Consider the following 23233-nt stretch of genomic DNA (forward strand, 5'->3'; position numbering starts at 1 on the left):
ATGAATCCACCCATAACAGTCACTAAGTACTGAATGGGTACATTCACCAACTATGCACTGCATGCCAACATCTGCCAAGCACTCCTCTCGATACAGAACACACAGTGTGCACATACACCCACAGTCCTGCCTTCATGGAGCTCATGTTCTAATGAGGTCAGCCAAACAAACAAGGCACGTGCACTATGGCAGCGAGAAGCCTGTGGAGAAAGAGCCACACTAGATGGAGCACTGGGTTGCAACCGCAAACCAAATAGCACAGGAATGGTTCACTGCAGTGCTTCTGACTTACCACCTAAGACAGGGAAAACCATGTGCATGTGAACATATGAGGAAAAAGGCTTCAGTCACATGCTTACCACAATTCAAGAAGTACCACGAGTCCTGGAAGGGGGACAAGCAGCACAGGGTAAGAGCTGGAAAAGTAAGGCAAATCCTTAGATACTCCAAGAGAAATGCAGAGTCCATGGAGGACTGTGAAAAGAGCAGCATGATAGGATCTAACACACGTTAAAGGGATCTCTCTGGGGCCAGCAAAGACGGCTTAGCAAACAAAGGCACTTGCCACCAAGACTGACAACCTGAGTTCAATCAGAAGACTAATATGGTTGAAAGACCTTCATATGAGCACTGTGGCATGTATGAACCACACAGGAAACCTGAATTTCAGCTCCCCAACTATCAGAGCCCTAACTGTATGGTTTGGACAAGCCACTTCTCTTGTCCACAAAACTATGACGTAGATTCTATTATCCGTGTTCCACAGATCAATAAATGGAGGCACAAACTTACCAAAAGTCACACAAGGAAGAGATGGAGCCATGATAAAGCCCAGGCAGGCTGGCTCCAGCACTCTACCTTAAAACCACACATTCTGCCCCTAGTCCACTTACCACACTCTTGAACACACTGTGCGCACTCAACTATGTAAAGGTACAAACACCTGTGCCTCCCGCCACATGCTGGGAGTTGGGGTAACAAGTGCTCAGCTGCAGCCCCTATCAGTAAGGGGAGATTCAGACAGCAGAGAAAACACAAGAGTACAAATGGTCACCATAAAGCATGAGAGCCACGCTGGAGGATTCCAATGGTGTGCTATAGAATCACAATGAACAGATAGCTGAATGAAATTGGTTGCTCAGACAAGGCTTCCCAAGACATAAGTGTGACCAAGACAATGAAAGTCGTCACTTTAACTTACCTCCCTGGAGAGCAGTCCCAAAAGAGCTGACACCACTCTGTAATGCTGGCTCCTTGATTAGAAAGTTTACAGTAAAATCCCCTTTGGTTTTTCAAATTAACACCAGGCCATACATGAGTTGAGTTGGTTTGGAATCAAAGACAGGATCCTTGTAGTGAGACAAGTCAAGGGCATGGGGGGAATGGGGAGCTGAGAAAGTCAGCAGGAGGCGGAGCTGAGAAGAATCAAGCAAGCTACTTGGGTGTAAATCTGGACTTGGCACTCACTATAGGGCCTGTGGAGAGTAACAACTTCTATGTCTATTTCCTCATCTGGAAATGGGAATCTTTTGGATGGCTACTCAGAACTGTAAAGACTGACTGAATAAATGAATGTTATGTACTTACGATACTGCCTGGCCCATGGCAGGCACTACCCAGATGCCTACTATTACTGCTGCTGTTATTCCCTAGTCTATGATGGATCTGCAACGATGAGAAAGAAGTTGGATGGTTAGAAGACAGGCCAAGCAGCAACCTTCAATATAGTCTGGAACTGAAGCAAGAAATAGCAGAACACGTCTTTATTAACTGAAACTACACAGTTCAAAGTTGCTGATTAGATTAGCATTTCAAAGACTGCTAGAGCATCATGTCACACAGAAGAGTCATCTAATGGACAAGACAGAAGACTGCTGTGAAGCTGTGACAAGAACCCAAGGAGGAGAGGATGGTCTCAAGTGAAGCCATAAGATGCTTTCATAAACTCAAGAACCATTCCAGAGACAAAAAGCAGAACTCGGTGATTGAGTGAATGTTGAGGGAAACATTTCCACTGCCAACAATGAAACACAGGCTGCTGAGACGACTCAGCAGTTAAAGATGCTTGCTGTCAAAACTCTACCTGAGTTAGATCCCCAGAGCCCACACAGTGAGAGGAGAACTGACTCTTTAAGCTGTTTTCTGACCTCTCCGTATGTGACACACAAATAAATAACAGGAACAAGTTAGCAGGTGGGGGCAGGGGTGCAGATAATGAATTAATTTCAGACACAATGAACTTGAGTATGGATTACCCAAAGAGATCAGCAAGACCCAAATTACACTTGTGATATTAGTTCGTTGGAGGCAGAGGCAAGAAGGTCACATGTTAGAGACCAACTTGAGTTATATGGCTAAACCACTGGGGGGTAGGGGGGAGACTTCTGGAGAAAACTGAGTATATCTGGAAGACATCAACATCTGTGTGACACATGAAGCCATAGTGAATGAGCTTGACCAGGGAATGTGTATGGCAAGAAAGCCCAGGAAACAGCAACAGTTTGAAGGCAGGCTCACAAGCATGTAGCACTAAAAGAGAACCCAGAAGCTGCATTAGAGACACAGAGAGAGACAGACAGGCAGACTCACACACACACACACACACACACACACACACACACACACACACACACACACACACACACCACCTGTATGCAAGCATGCTACATAAATTCCCAAATTCTAAGCAGCTCCTTTCTTCGCTGGCTCGAAGGCTCCCAGTGATCAACCTTGTGAGGAAGTCACGATGGACCCCAGGTAAAGATGTGCTGAGAGTGTGAGCACGGTACAGCCACTTCGGGAGACAACTGGGCAGAGTCTCACAATGCTTAGAAACGCAGAGTTACCATGTGAGCAATAGGCTCAACATGCACCCTAGCGAACTGAACATACCTGTTCACACACAAGTTTGTACACACATATGCAAAGCAGCATAATAGCCAAAGTCAGAAATAACCAAAATGTCCAACTGATGAATGGATAGACAAGGGGTGGTAAACATAAACACATATGGTAGACTATGACCTGATGAGGAAGGGGATAAGGTATAATCTTAACTGTTTCAACACTGTACTCGGCAAAAGAACCCAGATATGAAAGGCCACAGGTTACAACTCTATCCCTACAAAAAACTGAAAATAAGCAAAACCATAGAGATGCAAAATAGAACTATGAATGTCAAGAGTGGAGAGGGCCAGGACAGGACACGGGACAGTGACACACGACTGGGGTCTGACTGTTCTAAACAGGTAACAGTGATGGTCACAAAGCTCTGCAATAATATAATATGCATTATCACCTGGAGAAGGATGACTGTTATGGTATGTGATTCATACATACAAACAAGGAAGGCCAGAATCCATGCTACATGTGCTGTGGTTTGAATGAAAATGGCCCTGATAGACTCACAGGGAGTGGTACTATTAGGTGGTATGGCTTGTTGGAGGAAGTGTGTCACTGGAGTGGGCTTTGAGGTTTCAACAGTGCAAGCCAGACCCATTCCATCTGCCTGTCTCTCTGTCTCTCTCTCTCTCATCCAGATGTAGAACTCTGGGCTCCTTCTCTAGCACCATTTCTGCCTGTGGGCTGCCCATGTTTCCTGTCCCAACAATAATGGACTAAACCTCTGAACTATAAGCCAGCCCCAATTAAAGGTTTTCCTTATAAGCGTCACCGTGGTCATTGTATCTCTTTACAGCAATAGAAATCCTAACTAAGACAATATCCAAGAATTCTTCTAGCTCTAGTGACTCTAACCTGAAAGTATCAACAATGTCCTTCACTGTGCTAAACTAACAAGAGTAATCAAAACACTTAACCTGTAAAATGAGTTGGTGCCAGCAACAGGTAGGAAATCACTCAAGCAGAAACACAAGGCTCGAAGTCCTCTTCTCTGGAGGGCGAGAACTGTGTAATACATCAGTGTGGAAGGAGCACACTCAAATTTCTAGCTGAGGAAGACTAATCCCAATGCCCAAATCCCAGCAGCACATCTGACTCTCAAGGAAAATGCCCATGTTCAGGAGCATCAGAACTCTGGCCTAAGAAGCCACAGAGAGATGACACACTGCCTCTGTTAGCAGTCCTCAGGAGAAATTCAGTTTGGAACACAGGCAAAGTGCCGTTTCTCTAGACCTCGGCTCCTCCAAGTCTCACCAAGTTGCTGCTCCACTACTGGGCCCAAACCAACATTCAAATGTTCACATCCTCAGCTCACTTGAAAGAGAATTAGCTGCTAGTGTTGTTTTTCTTGGGATCAAAATGGAAATAAGACTTAGGCCTGGTATCTATGACACACTCAGACATATATTCCAAATGTGTACAAAGAATTGCCTATTAAATTAGGAGCCTTCCCACAGATCCTGAAGACATTTCGTCAGAATCCTGTGCATTCTAGTTCTTTCTCTCAAGAACTCATCCATTTCTCATTATTTCAAGTAAGCCACTGGCTCTCGGCTATGCTAATACAATTGCTTCCTAACTCGTCCTAAAGTCTTTCACTGACTTCCCAAACTCCTTCCCAACTCTGACCCTTGCCCACCAAGCAGCTCCATTCCTCACTCATCCCTTAGTACTTTCCATCCATACAGAACTTTGTTCTCACTCAACCTTCATACATGCAGAAACTTCTCTCTGGAAATTTTTTGCCTTGTCACCTGGCTTCTTCACCCTTCTGAGTCCTGTTTAGCTCACATCTTTAATCTCAGCACCTGGAAGACAGAGGCAGGTGGACCTCTGAGAGTTCAAGGCCAGCCTGGTCTACACAGTGAGTTCCAGGACAGGCAGGGCTACATAGAAAGACCCTATGTATTCTTTTCCCAAAAGGAAGAAGGAAAAGGCAGCAGCTAAACTGCTGCTTAGAGCAGCGGTTCTCAGCCCCTGGGGGCTGAACAACCCTTTCACAGGGGTCTCCTACCACCACCAAAAGCACAGCTATTGACATTACGAGTCATAATAGCAGCAAAATTACAGTTACGAAGTAGCAATGAAAGTAATTTTATGGTTGGAGGCCACCAAAACATGATGAACCATATTAAAGGGTCGCATCATTAGGAAGGGCTCTGAACTGGAAAGCGAGGGAAGGCACCAACTACAGGCACTGTACTGAGAAAGGAAGTAATGGCTCTCAGCCCCTGAAAAGAATATCAGACACACTGCCTAGTCCAAATACCAAGTGGAAGGTTACTATTAAATACTTCAGACTTCAGAAGGACTCAGGCCAAAGAGTGCTTAAGAAGATGGACCCAGCAAAGACCAAAGGACAGAAGGTACAAGTGAAATAAAGCCTGGCTCATGACTAAAGAGGTGGATATACTTATTCTCAAATCGCTGAGCAAGCTTCAGTTTCTCAACTACAAATGAAAGGAGTACATTTCAATACAGCTAAAGTAATGCCCTTTGCCTAGTTTAGGGCACATTGTAGTGGGTAGCCATTCCAGCTTTGGTCTGGAAGTTCCAACCCCCACTGAGGTTTTGGTAACTATCACACCCACAAGGTGGGGCCAAGAAAGGGCCTGAAGACCCGAGATTGGGACCTGCAGCGCTCTCTTGCAGCTGGGAGCCCAGACGCTAGAGGTGGACGGAGGAGAGTTCTCCAGAGAACATCACCAGACTACTGCTGCGTCTTTCCCAGAACCCTCAACCTACCTATTCCTTCATTTGTAAGTTTCGCCATTAAATAAATCTCCTTTTAACTACATGGACTGGCCATAATAATTTAACCAATAGCACATACATCTGTCACACTTTACACTCAAATTTTGCATTTTGGACTTCAGACCAATAATCTAAACTCTTATGTGTTTGTTGCCTATGGTAATAGAAGTTCTATCAATTCAGAATTTTCACAATTTCTTTGGGGCTGAGGCCATTCTTTAGTTCTGTTCATACCTTAGCTCAGCAACTTCTGTGAGTTATCAAAGCTTCATTAGCTTGTAAACAAACTGTTTCTCAGATAAACTCAATTGCTCCACACAAGGATCTTAAGCAAATAAATAAGTACAAAGCAGGCAGAGATTATAAATTAGGGCAGACAAATCTGTATCTAGCCCCACACTGGTAAAGAGCATTCTATCAATATAGTGAAATGCTAATCTCCTAATTAACAACCTAATTAGGTAATTATGGCTTTGCAGAGGGATGCCGAAATGAAATATGACAACATGGTCACCTCTTTATACGGCACCTGTGGGCCTTTTCAGCTGTCATCCTAAAGAGTGCAGTATCAATTTGAGCAGATGACAAAGTGCTGTCATTTTTCATTCTGATAATACACAGAATGCTTTGGACAGAGCAGTTTACAAAGGAAACAACTTGCCTGGTATTTTCCTAATTTAAATACGATCACACACTTGTTAAATTTTGTGCACATTTTGATACCACATACAAGAAAATTACCATACACAGTTAAAAAAAACCTACCTAACTGGCTATAATGCTTAATGTGCATGCTGATATTACTTCAGTTATGAAATATATAATTGGAAGAGTCTAAGGTGACAATTCATCATATCATTTTAATATTTATAACTTTACTGACACTAGAAAAATTAGAATCTAAAAAACTTTTGCCTTCAATTTTTTTTCTTAGAAAATAAAAAAGATGAAATTTGCTCTTGTGAAAGTAAATTAAAATGGAGACCATCCTAAGCAGACAAACTCATTTAGATCACATAGGTGATTTTAACCTTGCCTAATTTATAAACATAAGCAAAACTGATTTGATCTATTTCTTGTAAATGCTTGCTTACAACAAAACAGAATCTAAGCTCAGCTGGCCAAGGACAGCTCTATCTAACCTGTAATTCTGTAGCTAGGGAATCCTCGACTGAAGAAGTCAGACCAGGCAACTTGTTTCTTTGCTTTCCTTCATTCTCACTATAAAAATGTCACTCTTGCCTTTCTTAGTAGAGCAGCTGAACTGCTGGTTCAGAGCCCCTCAACCCATGACCCATTAGAAGGATGACGGCTGGGGTTAAGGAGCTTGCTGCCAGGCCTAAGAACTGGAGTACAGTCCCTGGAAGGCCCCCATTGACTTGAAAGCATGACTTTAAACCATGGCACATGCACCCACATATCCACACCACACACAAGAAAATAAACAAAACTATGTTGTACCCTAGTTTTTTGTTGTACCTTTTTTTTTTTTAAACACCTGTGTCCCCACTCCACCCCACCCTCCCACCATCTCACACTTTCCATCACCTGGGTTCTAGGAATCAAACCCAGTTCATTAGACTTGGTGGCAAGTGTCCTTACTCACTCAGCCATCTTGCCAGCCCCTGGTTGGCGTGTGTGTGTGTGTGTGTGTGTGTGTGTGTGTGTGTGTGTGTGTGTGTGTGAACACAACTTACTTTCTCTATCAAAGAAGCATTTCATAATATATAAGCTTTAAAGTCACAAACAACTGCTTTCTATCAACTGGCCAACTAGGCACCTTCATTTCAGAGGCACACACCCCTCCTGAAAGTAAGACTAAGCGGTCACAGGCCTAGTCACTGTCCCACTGGGCACTGACAAACAGGGGATGGCAACATGCTCACCAGTACCAACATAAATGCAATTCTTCCATTTTTTTTGAGAGTCTCACTGTGTAGCCCAAGTAGCCTGAAACTTAACATATAGTCCAAGCAGCCCTCAAATTCATGATCCTCCTGCCTCAGCTTCCCAAGCAATAGAATTACAGGCTTAGGCCACTATGCCCAACTACAAGAAACATCCTTGAACATGAACATTTTTCTACATCTATAATCCTTTTAACAGAGATTTCTAAAACTAAAACTACAACCTTAAATGTATGCATAACTCCATAAAGCTTGAAATAAATGCTGCTCAAGGTCTTTTCAGAAGTTTTATCAAATTTTACCAACTTACAGTCAGACAAGTAAGGAATGGGTAGCCTTCTCACCACCAATTTTTGCCAGCAACAAACAGTTTCATCAAATCTTTAAACTTCGTATTATAAAGTCATACCTATAATCATTCACTCACAAATAATGAAAAATGACTTTCTGTAAGCATTAAATGGACAAATCAAGGCAAAAGCTGCTACTGGTAGCCCTAGACACCGAAACCCTGCCTCTCTAGCTTTGGTTTCTGCACCTGACAAACATCCCGTGTTCTAGTCACTTCTAAGGGTAGTCACCACACAAAACAAGACCACATAAGCCAGTGTACATTTCTTTGTTATTTTTTTGGCTTTTCAAGACAGGGTTTCTCTGTACAGCCCTGGCTCTCCTGGAACTCACTCTGTAGACCAGACTGATCTCGAACTCAGAGATCCACCTGCCTCTGCCTCCTACTGCTGGGATTAAAGGTGTGCGCCACCACGCTCAGTTTTAAGTGTAAGTTTCTAATGTTACTCAGCAAATCAATTTAACCACCCCCAAAACAGCATACTGAAACTTGCCTCAATAGAACACATGTATGCTAAGTAACTCACAAAGTACAACCAAAGTGATGACTAACTCAGGATCCAGATGTGAACAATCTTCTTCATTCCTAAGCACTGCAGTTAGTGTCAGTCCTGGATGCCCTGTGTCCCTGAATGCCAAAGCCTGCTTCTCTGCAGAAGCACTGCAGTTCATACAAGGTACCGCCATGGTCTTTTACTTCTCACAAGGGCTGTAGATGGCATCCCTAACCCCACTTTGCACACTGTCTAGGTCACACAGACAGCCAGTATAACACCCAGGTGGGTGTGGTTTCAAGGCTCTGCTCCACACTACTTCAGTACTCAAGCTGGTTGTCAACAACTTAAGTTCCTATCAAAGAGCTGCTGTTTTCAAGGGCTGGAGAGATGGCTCAGCAGTTCAGAGTACTGGGGTTCAGTTCCTGGCACCCATACGGCAGCTCAGAACTGTGTTTAACTCCAGTTCCTGGAGGTCCAATGCCCTCTTCCAGCCCCCACGGGAAAGAGACCCATGTAATGCACATATATACATGTAGGTAAAATATGCACATAAACAAAATTTCGTCTTTAAAAAGCTACAAAAGAAGCACATTCTTTCAAATGATTTCCTACCAATTCCCTGCTGAAACAGTACTTACTTATATAGCACAGTACCTTAAAACAAGACAGTGGTGGGTTGGTTGCTGAATACTGTCATTTCTTTGAAGCTATGAACCTTCAGACTACTTATCTGTACTAACAACAGATAATCCACAAAAACATGCTAGAGTGGGGTACTAGGAACCGAACATTGCACACATTTGGGGAGTCTGACATAACACTCAATTATTTCCCAAGCAATCACAATCATCCCAGTAGTGACTCTAATATCTTTTTGCAAAATTTCAGTTTTTTTTTAAAGTGGTTTCTCTCCATTTTCTCATTTTTAATTTCTTGAAACTATTTTCTACTTTCACTTCAAATTTTGTGTTTCCTATCTTAAATCTGTTTCCCTGATACACCCAGACTGCTGCCAAGTACAGTTAATAAATTCTGAATGACTGCTCAGGATTTATTTTCTTCACTTTTACATTCCATGTTATTTCTTTATACAATAGAGTATGAATGAAAACAAGTATCTAACAGACTAAAATTTCTTCAATTTTTACCTGGTAGAAGAGGGGGATTAAAATAAAAATAAATTAAACTCTTGAGCTGGGAACTCCCTGAGCATATTTCTCTTACTCTGCTGGGTGACTCTCTGGTCCGCTTTCCCTCTTGTGTGTGGCAGTCAACGGAGCACTGCATACCTGAGGGGAGCACTACATACCTGAGGGGAGCACTGCATACCTGAGGGGGGGCACTGCATACCTGAGGGGGGGCACTGCATACCTGAGGGGGGGCACTGCATACCTGAGGGGAGCACTGCATACCTGAGGGGAGCACTGCATACCTGAGGGGGAACACTGCATACCTGAGGGGGAGCACTGCATACCTGAGGGGGGGCACTGCATACCTGAGGGGAACACTGCATACCTGAGGGGAACACTGCATACCTGAGGGGAGCACTGCATACCTGAGGGGAGCACTGCATACCTGAGGGGGAACACTGCATACCTGAGGGGAGCACTGCATACCTGAGGGGGAGCACTGCATACCTGAGGGGGAGCACTGCATACCTGAGGGGGAGCACTGCATACCTGAGGGGGAGCACTGCATACCTGAGGGGGAGCACTGCATACCTGAGGGGAGCACTGCATACCTGAGGGGAGCACTGCATACCTGAGGGGAGCACTGCATACCTGAGGGGAGCACTGGCCCACCAAAGTTCATTGGAGGCAATGACAGAACACAGGGCAGGGCCTGCCCTGTCATGCAGAGAGAAGAACAGCACCAGATTCTACTAGGGTCTGCCGGTACCCTGCTGTGTAACTTTAAGCACAGCAGTCCTGAACAGACTTCAGCAAGACTTGAATTTCACTATTCGCCATCCAGATAGGGAAAGAGTCAAGAATCTGGAAATGACTTGCCCAAACTTCAAAGGCGGTGCACAGTGAAGCTTATTTTGAAGGTGAGTCCCTCTCAGACCAAGGCACTAGCTACAAAACTGTGGTTTTCTGGCTGCCAGTTTTTTCATCTCAAGAAGTTCTGATTGCTCTCCTTTGTAACCTCACCTACTATAAAGGGTTATGAGGGTGATGGAAACATAGTATGCAAAAAAAAAAAAGACTGAAGGAACAATGCCACTGCATGGTACTACGAAGACGGCCAAGGGAAGACAAATCTGGTGGTATCTACAGTGAGACAAGCACCAAATCCAAGTCTCACAAGGTCCCCTCACCCTAAACCTCATCCCTTTGAAATTTATTTAGCCGGATGACATGAGAAAACCATACACTGGCCACTCTGCAAAACAGATTGGCAAGAATTAAAATACTCCTCCCTCTGTCAATTTCCCAAGCTTCTGTGCTTCATGATGCACCAACTTCTAAGACAAGGGTTCTAGAAACACGGTCAAGGCACCTTCAGTGGGAAATATAACAGACTTCTCTTTCTTTTGGCAATCTGACATCTGGCTGCATCCTTAACAGTAAGGCCTAAGCATGAATAACCACTGAACTGGAACAGTTTCTAAAGCATTCAGTTGAGTCAACAAGCAAAATATACCCACCCTAAAAACAAACAAACAAAAAAAACCAGAAACAACAACAAAAAGAACACTCCAGAACAGTAGATTGGCTGATGGGCTCCGAGTGCAGAGACCACCTCCACTCCTTACTGTGCCCACACACAGCTGGCTCCTCTCTGCAGCATTCCGATCAGGTCCACACTCACACAACAAGAACAAGTAGCAGGGTATGGGACTGAAGAGGCTGGCAGACATCCTTCAGCTCAAAACACCACTTGTATAAACTCAGGGAACCTCTTTTTCTTTTCTGTTTACTTTTTGGTTCCTGGAAGTGAAGCATGGGCCCTCACTCATGCTAAGTACTCACTCTACCCCTGAGCTGTACACATCCCCCCAAGAAGTTATTTATCTTTCTCATGGTCTAGTTCCTATCTAAAAACCAGGGTGATGTTCACACCTTCCCTCACAGGGACAGATGTAAAACAGCTTTGGGGACAATGTCATCCACAGTAAGTACTCACTGTGGGCTCTATAGCACCCTGTGGCAGCATATACAGAATGTGACTACTTCATCTGCACACATTTCTCCCCGACTGGAATGTCCATGACCTCTAAGTGGGGACCTAGCTTTATTCCCAGTGGCATCCCAGGGCCTAACATTTTGCCTGGAACTGCTGAATGAACCACGAACGCACCCTTCAAGTCTATCAACTGGCAAGTTAGAGTAGAAACTGAAACTCATCTCGATTGCCTGGCATTTGTGCCCTCACAGAGTTTAGCCCTTCCACTTCCCCTCAAATGCCTGTGAAAAGCAGCAATGGCAACATCCTGGTGACATGCCTGCAACTTTCTTTATTTGATTTGAGTAACACTTCATGGAACACTGACTTCCAATAAACTCTCTAACAGTTGAGGAACATTTGCATTGACTTGGCTTTGCTTGGACTAGAAATCCACTCAGAGATCTTGTAGATATCATTAGGCGTACCTGACAATTTGTAGGTTGAGAATTCCTTATTTGAAATGGTTGGAGCCAGAAGTACTTTTGGGTCTCAGATTTTGATTTTTGGAGCAGGGTCAGACTTTACTAGATGAGTACCGCTAACCTGAAAATCCCCAATCTGAAATGCTGCTTAGAAAGCTCAGGTTAGGGTGTTCAGGTTCTACCAGGGTTTTTCTTTTCTTTTTCATTCTTTCTGGTTTGGTTTTTGAGACAGGGTTTCTCCGTGTAGTTCTAACTGTCCTGGGAACTCAAACTGTAGATCAGGCTGGCTTCAAACTCACCAAATCTGCCTCCCTCTGCTTCCCTAGTGCTAGAATTAAAGGCGTGAGCCACCACTGCCTGCTGGCAAACATTTATTTATGTATATGCATGCTGTCAGCATGTAATGTCTGCACGCCAGAAGAGGGCATCAGATCCCATTATAGATGGTTGTGAGCTGCCATATGGTTGCTGGGAATTAAACCTGGGACCTCTGAAATATCAGTCAGTGCTCTAAAGTACAGAGCCATTTTTTTAATAATTTTTAACCATATATATATATATATATATTTGTGTGTGTGTGTGTGTCTGTCTGTCTGTCTGTCTGTCTGTCTGTACACCATGTGCCTACCTGGTGCCCAAAGAGGCCAAAACATGGCATCAGGTGACCTGGAATTGGAGTCACAGATGGCTGTGAGCCACCATGCAGGTGCTGGGTAATGAAGCCAAGGCCTCTGTAAGAGACACCCATGCTCTAAACCGCTGAGATCTCTCTCCAGCCTAACATTTCTTTTTTAAAAATGGATTTCCACCGATGCCCAGGCTGGCCTCAAACAATCTGTCAAGTACTCTGCTGCCTCAGCCTACCAAGCAGCTGGCCTGCACCACAGTACCTGGCCTTGTCTACCTTGAGAGGAGTTTCTGTCCTGCGCATTTCAACATTCTTATTTCTCCTCTTATTCGGTTGTTTCAATACATACTACAGAGTGCAAAGGTAAGAAGGCACAAGACCTGGCTCTGTCTCGTGGCAGCTATGCAGCCTGTGTCTCCCTGTCTATAAATGTTAGTTAAAATGGTCAAATGAGAAATACTAAAGCTCAATTTACCTTGCATTATGCTCATTCCCTTGACCAAATGTCATCTTTCAAAAGCTAACACTATGTACTACTTCCATTCCGGAGAGAACCTTACACCCTACCTGCCACAGCACTGGAGTGACTAATTCCCTCTCCCTGTACAGAGCGACTGAGTCTTATTAAACTGCACTAGAGTACCTGACCTATATCTACACACAATCAATGCCTGCTAGATCAAATGACTGTAAATAACAAGTGTTTATAGGATTCTAGCAAGGTAAGAAATCATCCCCAGGGCTAGAGAAACAGTTCAGCAGTTAGGAGCCAGTACTTGCCTTGTGGAGGACCCAAGTTCGGTTCCCAGCACCCACAATGTGCAGCTCAAAAGCACCAGAGGTTCCAGTTCTAGGGCATCTGACACCCTCTTTGGCTTTTCTGACCGCCGAGGGAAACTGCCCTCACACAGACACAAACCCCACATGGACACACATATTTAAAAAATAATTCTTAAGAAAAAAAGCAAAGAAAGAAATCATCAGAAGCTGGATTGTCCCTAACTGGTGAAGTGAGACCACCTTCAGTTGGTCCATGGGAAGCATTATCGATATGCCAGAAACCAAAGCTTCTAAGTGGGGCAGGGTAATTTTTTTTTTTTTTAAAGTACTTGGGGACAAATCAGAAGTGTTTTGAGAACTGACTTATCCAGAGGGAAGGCCTATAATAGAGGCTTTTATAAGCTTAACTGTAAAAAGCTAGCCAGGAGCCACAGGCGCATAGAGGCTATGCAGGTACTATGCACATTTAGCAGCTGAAGGCAGATGTGAGCACCCCGCTGAATAGGAAAGGGGCACCTGGTACGCCCTCCCCAGACTCCAGTAAGTTTGCGGGGTATGAGTTGGAAAAGATGGGGGCAATTACCACTGAGCAAGTTCTTTCGCTGCAGCTTGTGTGGCCCCCAAACACAGGGGTAACGCACTTTGTTTCTGTTCGGGTGGGTGTTCACAAGACGGACCCATCCTTTCTGTTGGTCAAGTGAATGCCGATCTTTTAACTCACGTGTCTGTCCATGTCACTATCCACACCTGGGAAGGTTCTGAACTTGGCTGTTTGGGGGTTATAACAAATACGGTGCTTTCCACGGAGCTGGGGGCAGTGACAGTTTCAAGTATTTGCAATCATTCAAAGGAAGTGTAACAAATTTCGAGGTCCCTGGTTCGTCTTACAGTTTCTGGTTCGAGTTACACACTTGTTTAAATTATAATCTTTTCTTCTTCCCATCCCACCCCCCAGCTTTACCACTCCTTGTCACTCCCATCAACAGAAAAACCGGAATCCGAGTTCCTAGCAGCACTCCAGACAGGAAAACAATCTGCAGGACTGTTTCAGGACTGCCCAGGCAATGCTTTGAAAACTTGATTTCACAGAACGGAGCCGGGGCACCGGACCTTGCCGAGTTCGGGGCCTGAAACCGCCGGAGCCAAGGGCGCCCCCGCCCCCGCCCCCCACACCCCCAGGTCCACAGCCTCTCCTCACCTAAGTCACACACCCAGCTGTCAGGCTCGGGGAGGGCCAGGAAACGGATGCTCCCAGGCCACCGAGCACGGCCCCGGCGGGCAGCCGCTGGGCAGCAGGGTGCTGAGGGGCCGCAGAGTCCCGCGGGCGAGGGGGCGGCGGCGGCTGGGGCAACCTTTACCTGAAGCTGCTTCCACACTACGGGCCGCCTCGCCCAGGACACGTCCCTGCGGGAGGCCCCGGCTTCCCTACGCCTCCCGGCCCCTGCACCGACCCCTGCGCCCACGGAGTCAGTCCTCGAGGACCGGCGCTTCTACCGGCCGGCTCGGCTGCCGCGCCCCAGACTCGCCCTCATGACCCCGCCGCTCCCCGCCGCCACCGGCCGGCAACAGTAGCCCTGTTACCCCCAGCCGCGCCACGACCCGGAACCGCACCCGGCGTACCGGAAGTCCCCGGTCGGGAAGGCGCCGCTGGCTGGGGACGCAGTGCGCAAGCCCCAGAGCCCGGAGCGAGAGCCTCCCGGGGGGCGGGGCGGAGGCGGGGCCTGATGGAAGGCTTGCGCATGCGCGCTGCCCCCAGGCCCGTCTGGAGCTAGTTAACTAACTTCTGTCTGCCCAAAACTGTAGGGCTCTCAGTAAGCTATTCTCACTTTTACAAGGAACAGTCCTCAGCTTAACCTCCATGTCAGAAAGAAGAGTTCACTGCAATTATTATTTACTAGATGGACATGGTATCAAACTGCTTTTTAGATCTTACCTCAACACCCAGATTAGCGTAGCTCTCAGACCTCATCAGAGAAGTTTCTTATTCCAGTGTTTGGCGGTTAATACAGAAATTCACAACTGGCCAAAATGCAGAGATGGAACGTCTTATAGAGTGCAAGTGGGACACATCACACCTCCACTCTTGGAAGGCTCAGAGACCATCAGGACAGCAAGAACAGAAAGACAGCAAAGAGCCAGAGGTCTGGAACAATCACTATCTTCTGGGCGTGACAGACTCTGCATTCATGAATTCACTGCAGCTCAGGTTACCTGAACGAGACCCACATAAGACCAAGCCAGTCGGTGTTCTGGAGCTCACAAGCCCCAACTCCTACGATGAAGAGGTATTGACAGTTGGCGGCCACTGGAGGAAGGGACTGTCAGCTTACCCTAAGGGTGTTGCCCCTGGTAGTCAACCATCTCCAGTGAATGGCCTCACACCCAGAAGTACATGGGCAACACAAATTGGAATAAAAAAAATTAAAGGGGGGAGGGATTAGCCAGGAATTTGGGAGAGGGTAGGAGTGGATCTGGGATGAGTTAGGGGAAGGCATTAATATAATCAAGATACATTGTATGCATGTATGAAATTCTAAACATTTAAAAATCTTTTTTTTTATAGAGTCAAATACCAATTCTATATTTCTGTGAGTCTTTGGACACTACCCCTCTCGATTTTTCCACCAATAACAGTAGTTCCAATTTCTGAATATTGCTATGAGAATAAGATGGGTTGATGTATAATAAATACCAGCAAAGTGCCCAACACATGATAACAAATGTTAATACTCTCATCACACACAAAATAGTGAAGATAACAACCGTATTCAGAACTGGCAGAAACTCTGGGTGAGATGTAAGAAGGCTAAATTTCTGGAACAGAAATCAGTGACAGAAAGCTGGGGAAGAAAGATAGCTAGGAAATCACTTGCCGTACAAACATGAAGACCTAAGTTTGATCTAAAGAACTCAAGTAAAAATCTGTATGTGGTGGTGCACACATACAACCCCAGAGAGACAGAGGTGGGCAGATTTCAGGAGCAGGCTAGCCAGTTAGTCTTGCCTAATTGGTTGACTCCCAAGACTTGAAGAGAGACCCTGTCTCAAAAAAATTAAACTGATAGCCAGGTAATGGTACGCCTTTAATTCCAGCACTTGGGAGGCAGAGGCAGGTAGATAGATCTCTATGAGTTCGAAGCCATCCTGGTCTAGTCTAAAGAGTGAGTTCCAGGACAGCCAAGAACTGAAACTCACTGTCTCGAAAAACCAAAAAAAAAAAAAAAAAAAAAAAAAAAAAAAAAAAAAAAGCTGACAGAGACAGGCAAATCTCTGTGTGCTTGAGGACAGCCTGGTTTATATATCAATTTCTACACCAGCCAGGATTGCATAGTGAGATCCTGTCTCAAAAAATAAAGGTCAAGCAGTGGTGGCCTATGCCTTTAATCACAGTACTTGGAAGGCAGAAGCAGGCAGATCTATGTGAGTTTGAGGCCATCCTGATCAACAAAATGAGTTCTAGGACAGCCAGGACTGTTACACAGAGAAACCCTGTCTCAAAAAACCAATAAATAAAATAAATAAATAAATAAATAAACAAATATATAAATAAATAAAAGGTTGGATGGTGTCTAAGGAAGAACCATACCTGAGATTATCCTCTGGCTTCCATGTGCACACCTCAACACACACACACACACACACACACACACACACACACACACACACACACAATCAAAAGAGAGAGTTGGTACTAGTGTTCTCCAATCTGAGAAATAGTCTGGGAAGCTTCTCAAAAAATGCATTTCAGCAAGTCAGGTGTGACACCAATGTTGGTAACCAATGCTGGCACTGGGGAAGCTGAGATAGGGGATCAGGGGCTCCAAGGCAGCCTGAGCTATTTAGCAAGACCCTGTCTTTAAAAGAAAACAAAAATGTACTTAGCAAAAGAACCAAAGAGACAAGGCTGAATCTTGGTGGATCCACACCCAACTTTAAAGTCACCCACCAACTGATACCCTATTGTATGTAGTTTTCTGTCCTGCCAGCCAGGCCCCAAATAACCCCACAGAGACTTATTAAATATAAATGCTTGACCAATAGCTCAGGCTTGCTACTAGCTAATTCTTACATTTTAAATTAACCCATATTTCTTATCTTTGCTCTGCCACAGGCTCAGTACCTTTTGTCAGTAGGGCAAGTTCATCTCCTGCTTCCTTTCCATCTCCTTGAGATTCCTGAGACGCCACTGCTCTTCTTTCCAGTGTTCTCTCTGTCCAGAAAATCCTGCCTAGCTATTGGCCAATCAGCTTTTTATTAACAATGAGAGCAACACATCTTCACAGTGGACAGAAAGATTATTTCACAGCACCCCATAAATTCATTCAAGTGGTATGTGATTGGTCTCTTGCTTCAAACAGGGAGGCAGAAGGAGAGAGGCACACAGTCACCAGCTGGACTCTTACACACACCACCATGGATCCTTCAGGGACCTGCTGTAATCACTCTGTAAAACAATAGATGGGAGCAGGCTGGGTGTTCAATTTTCTCCGTCTGTTCTTTAAGGTTTAGGGGTTTCTGTCCTCTCAGTCTGTTTGGGATGGAGCCCAGTATCTGCTAGGCCTGGGCTAGGGCCTCTAGATCTTATTCTTTCTGTTTACTTTTCTTGACCCCACTCTGAAGCCCAATTGTCAAATCGTCTCTCAGAGACATAAACCCAGCTAAAATGGAAATGAGCTGGACTACTAAGCATGCCTAGGTTCTAAGATCGAATCTCCACTCTGCTGCTCAGCAGTGTTGCTAGTCCCCACTCTAAGAAGCATCCCTACCCTCTACACAGCTCCTGACACTTAAACAGGGAATGACGGGAGCTGGAGAGATGGCTTCATGGTTAAGACCACTTGCAGAGTTTGGTTCCCAACATCTATATCAGGCAGCTCACACGCACCTGAGACTCCAGGTCCAGAGGATCTGATGTCTACTCAGGCCTCTGGGGACCAGGTGTATACATAGAGAGCACATATGCATTCAAGCACTCACACACACGTTAAAAAAAAAAGAAATCGTTTTAAGGGAATGACAAAAGTCTGTAGATATAACCAACCGTCTTATTAAATAAGAAACACAGAAACAATGTAAAAGAGAGAGCCGAGAAGTCAGAGCTCAGAGCTAAAATCTCACCCTTCCTCCTGCTGTCCCAGCTTCGCGAAAAGAGACCTACTTCCTGTCGGTTCTTTTTTTATAGTATGTTGTTCTGCCTTCTCATTGGTTGTAAACCCAAACACATGATTGCCTCGTCACTGTCTGAATGTACAGCCCCCTAGGTCTTAAAGGCATATGTCTCCAATGCTGACTGTATCCCTGAACACACAGAGATCTTATGGGATTAAAGGAGTGTGCCACCACCGCCACACTCTTGCTATGGCTCTAATAGCTCTGACCCTGAACACACAGATATCTATGGGATTAAAGGCGTGTGCCACCACCGCCACACTCTTGCTATGGCTCTAATAGCTCTGACCCCCAGACAACTTTATTTATTAACATACAATCAAAATAATATTTCAGTACAATTAGATTACCACCACATTTCCCCTTTTCTATTTTAATAAAAAGAAAAAAAAGCAAAAGGTTATAACTAACAAAAGAAAAACTATATACAAAAGTACAATAACTATATACAATATATACAAGTAATAAATACCTAAACAGGTATTTGACAAATCAGAGAAAACAATTCCATTATCTATCCTATTTTAGTAAATCCAAGATGTATCTAATGTACTTTCTATCCTAATTAATTTTCAACTATAACTAACTAATCTTCAACCATAACTAACTAATCTTCAACTCCCTCAGAGACCCAAGAAGGGAATAATATTAGCTAACAAAAATAAAAACAGGAAGTGCATGCAAGCAACTTCCAAGAAATTTTTGTGAGTTGACAGAAACAGCCAGCTGCCTGGGCAGTCACCTGAGGTTTCTCCGCAGTGTTGGGGCATCATCTTCAGCCTATAGGCTTAGTGTATCTGACAGACTCATTTGTGAAGTAGGATGTACACAAGGTCAACAGTTCAACCTCAAATTGGGTGAGAGCAGTCCACGTACCAGAAACACCTGAATTCCACTAGTGTCCTGTCATGATTCAGGATTTTAAATTCTGGAAATTGTTGACAGTTTTTTAATTCAGCTGTCCATTCTTCTTGGCTGTGTATATATGGCTTCATTTCAGCATCCCCTTCTTCTCCACATCCCTCTATTAAATGCCAGTCTACTTTTGAGAGGCATTAGCTTTCAGCTGCTGTTCCATTGTACAACAGAATCCATCGGTCCTCTGCCTGTTAAGCTGCCTTCGAAGAAAAGAGCACCGTACCTTTTCCGGATGCGAAGGCCACTTCAGGGATGGGGCCATATTGTCCTGGCCTCAGAAGATGCCTTTTGATAAAGCCATAACCACACTTGTTTTGGCAAGAATCAGGAGTCCCTTGTTTCGTGATCTGTCTGTCCATTTTGTCCTGTTGATTCGAGGATACCTTGTTGTCCAGTGGCTAACTTTTGCCAGAATGAAAGTTGACTCCATATGCAGTTTCTTCAATGCCCATATTTTCTCTAAAGTAGATTGGTACTGCCAGGAGCCGACATGTCTCAAAAAAGAAAAATTTTCTAAGTTATTAAAACATTTTAAATGCCATATTCTGTAGATCTCTGAAGGGTTTGAAGATGACCTGTCTAAAACATCTCTGCTCAATTTTTAAAACATATCTAATATGATTACAAGTTCTATGATAATGTCTAACTACTAGCTTTCATTTCTTTATATCCTAATAGTTGATAATAATAACATTCAAGGATCAGAAATTTGCATTACATTGTTAAATGAATGGTATAAATACAATTAGAAATATACATATAGCATTTTCTAACAATATCAATTTCAAATTTGTATACAATATAAAACAATCCAATCCAATGTAAAGTATTTAAAACTAGTAATTGTCTTTTTCTTTTCTTTCTTTCTCTTTTTTTTTTTAAACAAGAACCTTAAATCTAATCTCCTTTGCTTAGCCTTTTTCCTAACCCTTGACAATAACTTGTAACCAACCCCCTAAATACTGAAAATTATCCCAGACCCAAAACCCATTAAAAAGACCAAAAAACCACCCGCCCCACACCACCTCTTTGGGAATGTGAGTGTCGTATTCTTAAAATTGCTTCCTGCTGGGTATGGGCGAAGTTTTCTTTATCCTGAAAGAAAAATTTTAGGTTAATTGTCAAATTCTAGGAGAGGTGACTATATCCTTCATTATCCAGTCTGTGTATAATGCCAAAGTTCAGGGTTTATCTCAAGTCCTTATTCAAGTAGTCTTTGAGACTGGATCATCTCAGCTAGTCATCTCAAAATTGCTCTGAGCATCTTATAGTTCAAAGCTGATCTATGGATGATGTTTGTCAGCTTAATGATATTATTATTGTCCACGTGGAATTGTTGTTGTTGTGGGGCCCCATCTTCTTTCTGGAGACTTCAGTTGATGTTAGGCCTGGCCATGATTTCTAGCAGAAAACTGATAAGAGACTCGAACACAAAAACATATATATGCAGCTAGCCTTTTTTCTATAATTAGTTAGTACTCTATGTGACCATTCATATCTTAACAAAGTTTAAAATGTATATATATATTAATCTTGTAAATTTTGATATAAAATTTATACTTTGAGAAAAGTTTAAAGAATCAGAATAGAATCAAAGAGTTGAGATTAGTAATAGAATAGCCCCTTAATTAATTTTGCTTTTGTCCTGTACCATAGCAGAAGATGGCTCTTATTCTGGCATGATACAGGGAGTTTGCATTTACCTTTTAACAACATGCTTGATTTTAAAGAAGGAGAGAGCCATTCTCCAACTCCAAAGTCAGCTTTAAATTTTAATTGAACTGGGACTATTAGAAAACCAATAGTGTTAAATCTTTAGAGAAAAGCAGAAACAAACATTTAGGAAGACATAAAATTTTTTAGATAATATATACCCATACACCGTTTCATTCTGTTTCTTGGGATAGATGATTTGTCCCTTTTCTTCAGTTGTCTCATTTGTCCAGTGTTCTTCAGATTCCTTAACCTTCATTCTCCTAAAAGACAAAAACAAAAACCTTTCCCCAAGACTAATTTTGGGGATGTTTCCTTTTGACAAGTTATTATCTGATTAAATGAAAAGGCATGTGTTATTGATACAAGTTAGTTTAAATTGGATGTTCATGCTGGTTAATGAACTATCACCTCCTCAATTAAGAGGTCTCTCTTGTTCAAATCGAACCTTTATCAATTTTGACGGTACCCACAGCTTATCTTCTCCTGTAGAAACAAAAGCAAAACCTCGTCCCCAATGTAATACATACCCTGGTTTCCATTCTGAGGTCAGCACATCCTTAAAGTATATAGGCTGATTTAATTCTGTAGTTTTTTCTATTATCCAATGTCTCTCTGCAGCTGTTGTTCCTTTCTCATTGGCATTCAGAAAATTCAAAGTTAGAAGAGCATTATGCAGTCTATTTCTGGGGGGTTTTGTTACCCATTTCTGTTTATTTAGCATATCCTTTAGAGTTCTGTTTGATCTTTCTATAACTGCTTGACCTGTAGGATTATGTGGTATGCCTGTAATATGCTTTATATTGTAATAAGCAAAAAACTGTTTCATTTTAACAGAGACATATGATGGAGCATTGTCAGTTTTGATTTGTGCAGGTATACCCATGATGGCCATAACTTCTAGCAAATGAGTGATTACAGAATCAGCTTTTTCAGAACTCAAAGCAGTTGCCCATTGAAATCCTGAATAAGTATCGATAGTGTGGTGTACATATTTCAATTTTCCAAATTCTGCAAAGTGAAACACGTCCATCTGCCAGATTTCATTTCTCTGAGTACCCTTTGGGTTACATCCTGCTGGTAATGGCGTCTGATTGTAGAAGGAACAAGTAGGACATTTCTTTACTATTTCTTTGGCTTGTTGCCAGGTTATGGAAAAATCCTTTTTTAAACCTTTACTATTGACGTGATGTTTTTTATGAAATTCTGAGGCCTCCAGCACATTTCCTATCAATAACTTATCAATCTCATCATTGCCTTGTGCTAGAGGGCCTGGCAGACCAGTATGGGATCGAATGTGAGTTATATATAAAGGATGATTCCTTTTCCTGATTGTATCTTGTAATTGAATAAATAGTGAAGTTAATTCTGAAGCATCAGGGATAAATTCTGCAGTCTCAATATGTAACACCACTCTTTCAGCATACTGAGAGTCAGTTACTATGTTGAGAGTTTCTGAAAAATCCATTAATACCAACAGAATAGCATACAATTCTGATTTTTGAACTGAATTATACGGACTTTGAACCACTTTACTTAAATTTTCTGATTTGTAACCTGCCTTTCCTTCTTTGTTGGCATCTGTATAAAATGTATGAACTCCAGATATGGGTTTTTGCCGTACAATTCGAGGCAAGATCCAATCAGCTCTCTTTATAAGATCAATTCTATTGCTTTTGGGATATTTGCTGTTAATTTCTCCCAAAAAATTACTGCAAGCTCTTTGCCAAGGTTCACTTTCTGTCCATAATTTTTCAATGTCCTCCTTAGTTAATGGTACGACAATTTCTGCTGGGTCTATGCCTGCTAATTGACGAAGTCTCAGTTTTCCTTTGTAAATCAAGTCAGAGATTTTTTCCACATAAGTTTTTAATTTTTTATTTGGTTTATTTGGTAAAAATATCCATTCCAATATAATATCTTCCCTCTGCATTAATATTCCAGTAGGAGAATGCCTAGAAGGTAAGATAAACAAAATGCAATCCAGCTTTGGATCAATACGATTCACGTGTCCTTCATGCA

At 43.2% G+C, this 23233-nt stretch overlaps 1 protein-coding gene across 11 annotated transcripts in view; it reads right to left on the reverse strand.

Annotated features, from left to right (window-relative positions):
• Mapkap1 (MAPK associated protein 1) overlaps window positions 1-15093 on the reverse strand; it is a 216661-nt gene extending 201568 nt beyond the window's left edge. For 2 of the 11 annotated variants that reach the window (XM_016007181.3, XM_006988723.4), the window contains exon 1: window positions 14610-15024. The gene's annotated coding sequence lies outside the window, so the exon portion shown is untranslated. Of the gene's footprint in view, window positions 1-14609 lie in introns of all 11 variants that reach the window. The other 9 variants (XM_076568834.1, XM_076568833.1, XM_076568835.1 and 6 more) reach the window with 7 other exon arrangements.
• Window positions 15094-23233: the final 8140 nt, after the last annotated feature.

The sequence above is a fragment of the Peromyscus maniculatus genome, chromosome 4, assembly GCF_049852395.1.
Source record: "Peromyscus maniculatus bairdii isolate BWxNUB_F1_BW_parent chromosome 4, HU_Pman_BW_mat_3.1, whole genome shotgun sequence".
Lineage (NCBI taxonomy): Eukaryota > Metazoa > Chordata > Mammalia > Rodentia > Cricetidae > Peromyscus > Peromyscus maniculatus.